Genomic DNA, 5,206 nt, shown 5'->3' on the forward strand with positions numbered 1-5,206 from the left:
TAACATTCATTCTTTCTTTCTAACAAGTTAACAATAAAACTATACTTTCCCATTTCATTCCTTAAATTTGCCCAGAAGGGATAAAAATACTCTGTTTTGAATGTTTTTTTTTTTGTCATATGTATTAAAAATAGCTTGGTAAAATTTTATTTTTCTATGATCTGAAACATGATATTTACTACTAAATAATAGGAAATGCATTGAACTTTCAATACAGAAAGGTGACTAAAATTAAGTATTCCTCAGAATAGTCTTTCAGGAAGTAATTTTGATTGATTTACAATCTAGGCTTTCTGGGGTGCCTGGGTGGCTCAGTTGGTTAAAAGTTAGACTTTTGATTTTGGCTCAGGTCATGATCTCAGGCAACTGGGATCCAGTGCATCACTGGGTTCGATGTTCAGTGGGGAGTTTGCTTGGAATTTTATCTCTCCTTCTCCATCTGCCACTCCTTCCCCTCCCTCTCTCTCTCAAATAAATAAATAAATCTTTTTAAAAAAATCTGGACTTTCCATCTACATGTGTGAGCAATTCCATTATAAACTATAGCTTGTTTTCATTTGCTCAAAACTATTTCAAAATATATGCTCAAAGCTGATAGCTTTCATGACTATATTTGGTCATGAACCTAGGGTTGGATTGTTCAATGAAATCACATCAGTTACATGTTGAGTAAACCAGAAAAGCAGAAAAAAACATTTTTATATACTAAGAATTGGGTAGACACTTCCAAAAAATTTTTTCAAGTAACTTTATTTTAGTGTATGTTTTATGAAAAATAAGTTCTTAATAAGTTTAAAATAAATTGTTTAAAAATAAAAATATTTTTTTATTTTGAAAATATTTCTGTGTTTTTAAACATGTTATCTTGCATTCTCCTTGACATCACATTCTAACTTTTTTCAACTGTTTCCCCAATTCCCTTTCTTTCCATCTCTCTTTCTTTTTCCTCCCTCCCCTCCCCTTCTTAAAAATAAAAATAATTTATTGGTACAATTTTATTTTTCATATCTATGGCTTTGGAGTAACTATCATTTCCTATAGTTTCAGGCTTTTTTTCCTGTAGAATGGTGATATTTAGAATTTTAATATTAATATCTCATATAGGTAATGAAAAGTTGTAATATAATGCATATATCTAAATAATTTTTATAAGCTTACAAATAAAGATTAAAATATTTAACAAATGATTTTGAAAATGCATGTTCAATTACTAATATAATTTAAATTAAATTATATATCTTAAAAATGATAAATGCAAAAATCTGGAAATATTGTAGTACTCCATCTTCCATTGTGTAGCCTTTTCAGATAGCCTTCTTCTACTAGTGATATGCATTTTCGTTAGGGTCCAATAAGTATTTACATGTAGAAGAATAAAACCAAACTCCTATCTTACAATACTCACAAAAATTACCTCAAAATGGATTGAAGACTTCAATGCAGGATTTGAAACCACAAGATTCCGGGAAGAATACATAGATGGTTGTCGCTCTCACCAGCAAGAACGACCAGGAGACCTCAGCGAAGCAAGCTTTATTTCTGCGTAGCTGTTGGGATCTTCCTCTCTCCCGCCCGTGCATGTCTATATATACCAAGGTTGCACAACCAATCACTCGCAGCCACATAGATACAAAATCCTAAATTCCGCCTACTGGCTCACATCCAGCCGCCATCTTAATGGTGTTTACTTTCGGGCACCGAAAAAGTCATGCAGCGCCCGGCCCCCCGCGGGCCCAGCCGGAGCAGCTCCGCACCGTCGCCACCCAGCGGCGATGGCTTGAGGCAGCAGCGGCTGAGGCAACGAGCAGGCACGGTGGAGCCCAGAAGCATCACCGCCCAAGCGCTACAAGCCGCTGGGGCACTGACATCTCCCCTTTTTCTTTTATATTAGGCATGCAAGGCAGGAGATCGTGCCTGTCTTAGGTTGTCAGCTGCCATGAACATGCTTACCCGTCATCGAGATAATTGCCCCTGGTTGGAGAACTCCTGGCTTAGGTTGCTATGTGCATGCAGCCAATCTTACCCGTCATTGACTACCCATCTAGCGCTGCCAGCCAGATTTGGGGAAATGTACCAGCTTCCAGTGCCATGCAAGCTTGTACTAGCGCCAACTGTTGCCTACATTGTTGTTTACGTAATGATGCAAAACGGCGGAACATAAGGATTTACAACAGATACCCAATCCTGTAATGGAGCTATGTCAATCTTATCTGCTTAACTCTTTCGACAGATTAGCAGCAATAGAAAGGTCATTATAGGCCACGGAGGTTATGCAAAGTCCAGAAAGTGATTGGATGCATCCGGTCGTCAATAGTTTCTGGAGAATGTCCACTTGTTACAGATGTGGTGAGAGCTATAGCCGCTGCAGTTGCTGCAGCTGCGGAGGCTGCTACAGCCACAATAATGGCTGCAGTGATCCCAAAGTCTCTTTTATGTCTTGAGAGCAATACAGGCGAATTGTTAGGATTTACAGAAACGGGCATGGGAATGAAAGTAGGTATACAGGAGGGAGGATGGCGGACTCATTCGTCAGTGGCATGGGGAATGGCCAGGCTTTCACTATTGCCCATTGGTGCATCTGTTGAAGGGATGCTGGTGTTGCCAGGATCGCTATCAGGCCGAGCATCAGGACGGGGCAGGCCATGTTGATCGATTCTTCTAATCAGTCACTCCAGGACCCAGATAGGCACTTGGGCATCCTGTGGAAAAAGACAAACAGAACCTCGGTGCCATCTTAGGACCGGGTCAGGGCCTCTCCATTGGCCCGTGAGTATATCCTTCCACTTTGCCTGGGCTAGAGTGCGTTCGGTAACCGCCGCATGCCTGTCCGCTGCAGATGTACCATTATGGTCCAAGGACAAAAAATTTAAAATATAAGGGTGAGAGATGTAAGATCACGGGGTGACTTGTAGTCATCCCCTATTCCCCCTTTTCTTATTTTTTGTAAGCATCATTTGAAGGTGCCATTGGTGCGTTCAATTATTCCTTGACCTTGTGGATTGTAAGGTATACCTGTAGTATGGACTATACCAAATTGACTTAGGAATTGATGGATAGATTTTGATGTATATGCAGGTCCATTATCTGTCTTTATTTGTTTTGGGATACCCCAATCTGCGAAGCATCGTAGACAGTGTGTGATGACTTGTTTTGAATTCTCCCCCGTGAGGGGAGTAGCCATTATGATACCCGAATAAGTGTCCACTGATATATGTACATACTTTTGTTGCCCAAATTCAGGTACATGTGTGACATCCATTTGCCATAGGTGATTAGCTTGAAGGCCTTTGGGATTTACCCCTAAGGAAGGCTGAGGGAGTAATGTAGCACAATTCCCACAGGTCCTTACTATATCTCTTGCCTGTTCTTTGGTGATATGGAATCTATATCTTAAGGTATTAGAATTCACATGCCATTTGCTATGGAACAGCTTCGCCTGTTCTAAGGTAGGGCAAATAAGTTGGAAACGACTATTGTGGTCTGCTAGAGCATTGCCCTCGGATAATGGTCCTGGTAGGCTCATATGGGCTCTGTTGTGATCTATAAAAAATGGTGCAGTGCGCAGTTGCACAACCTCTTGTAGTTGCCTTAAGATCCATGGAATAGATGAATCACTTAAGGAGAGGATTGCTGTTTCAATATTTTTTTTTTTGCATTTACCACGTATTGACTATCAGAAATAATATTTAGGGGAGTGTCTGAAAATCTTTGGAGCACTAGGAGCACTACTAGTAGCTCTACTTGTTGAGCCGACCTGGCAGGAACTATGACTGGGTTCACGATTCCATTTATGATATAAGCTCCTGTGCCCTCTTTACTTCCATCTGTAAAGACAGTAGAGGCTTCTTTTAGTGGTGTCGATCTACTAATTTTTGGTAGTATGAATTCAATACCCTTTGTGAATTCTATAAGTGGGTGTGAAGGATAATGATTATCAAATTCTATTGAGTAAGAGGTGGTCAGTATCGCCCAATCATCTAGGGTAGCACATAGTAGGCAAATCTGTTACTTAGTATACGGCACGATGCAATTGTAAGTTGCTTTCTATTCCAGTATATCCAGAGTGGTGAAATCACAAGGCCAGCCACGTAGCCAAAGGTCGCTCCAAGCGTACAGGAGATGGGTCATACCTGCCATGGTCTCTCCCAATCAAGTGGAATAGGAAAGGCTCCAAGTCATGTTCCTATAAAGCTAGAAATTGTAGTGATCTGAAGACTGTTCTCCCAAATGGATGTAACTCCATTTCTACTGAAAACTCTTAGCCATGCTTTGATGTTTGGCCCTAACAAACACAAACAAGGTACAGTAGTAAAGGTTGACAAAGTAACTGCAAATAAAAATGTTTCCAACACCAACTCTATGAGTGGTGCTCCATATAGAACAAAAATGACATGAAAGAAGAAACATGACATAAGAAAGTAGATACAGCATTTCAAAAACCTCACTACCTTGTATGATAATGAACTTCTTTTAGAGGATGCATTTGGTTTCACTACTAAATATAATACTAGATTGACGGCAGTTACAAAAACAGAACAGATGCACAACCATGTCAAGTGTGTTTCCAATATTGAGAAGTTCTCCAAGAAGAATGATGGAATGAAGATGCTTGGCGGCCATTCTGCAGGTGGCGCTATAGGCCTACATTCAGGGGTAGGAATTCTTGACCTTCTGACAGAGGGCGCTAGGGAGTCATATTTTTTCCCAGCTTCTTTGTATGTCTTTCCCTTTAAAGGTTCATTAGGGACTTCCTCTTTTAATTTTAAGGGTGTCATGGCTTCCCCAAGCTCATCTTCAGAGGAGCTCTCCTCTGAATTTTCTCCCCCTCTGCTAGATCCTGCCTTAGAGGCTTCTCTGACCTGCTCCTCGATAACATTTTTAACCGTTTTATGGTTAGAGTCTAGCGGAGTGCCGTTAGCCTTAAGCACCTCCGTCAGTAATCCTCCCATCTTAGTAAACTTTGATCCCATTATTTCTTGTCCTATGCCTAGGAACCCTTTTACTTCTCATCCTATACTTAGGAACTTTCTCACTTCTCGTCCTATACTTAGGAACTTTCTTATCTGAAATTTTGTGCACACTTACCGGATCGTTGCGTTCACTGAGAACTCCTCGGTGTAGGTTTCAGGTTTCCTGGGTTTCGGCACCACTTGTCGCTCTCGCCAGCAAGAATGACCAGGAGACCTCAGCGAAGCAAGCTTTATTT

General features: G+C 40.7%; 1 pseudogene; it reads right to left on the minus strand.

Annotated features, from left to right (window-relative positions):
* Positions 1 to 2,252: 2,252 nt before the first annotated feature.
* On the minus strand, positions 2,253 to 4,949 carry LOC123388533 (annotated as a pseudogene).
* Between the last annotated feature and the right edge of the window lie 257 nt (positions 4,950 to 5,206).

The sequence above is a fragment of the Mustela putorius genome, unplaced genomic scaffold (genome assembly GCF_011764305.1).
Source record: "Mustela putorius furo isolate JIRA1106 unplaced genomic scaffold, ASM1176430v1.1 tig00003901_pilon_pilon_pilon, whole genome shotgun sequence".
Lineage (NCBI taxonomy): Eukaryota > Metazoa > Chordata > Mammalia > Carnivora > Mustelidae > Mustela > Mustela putorius.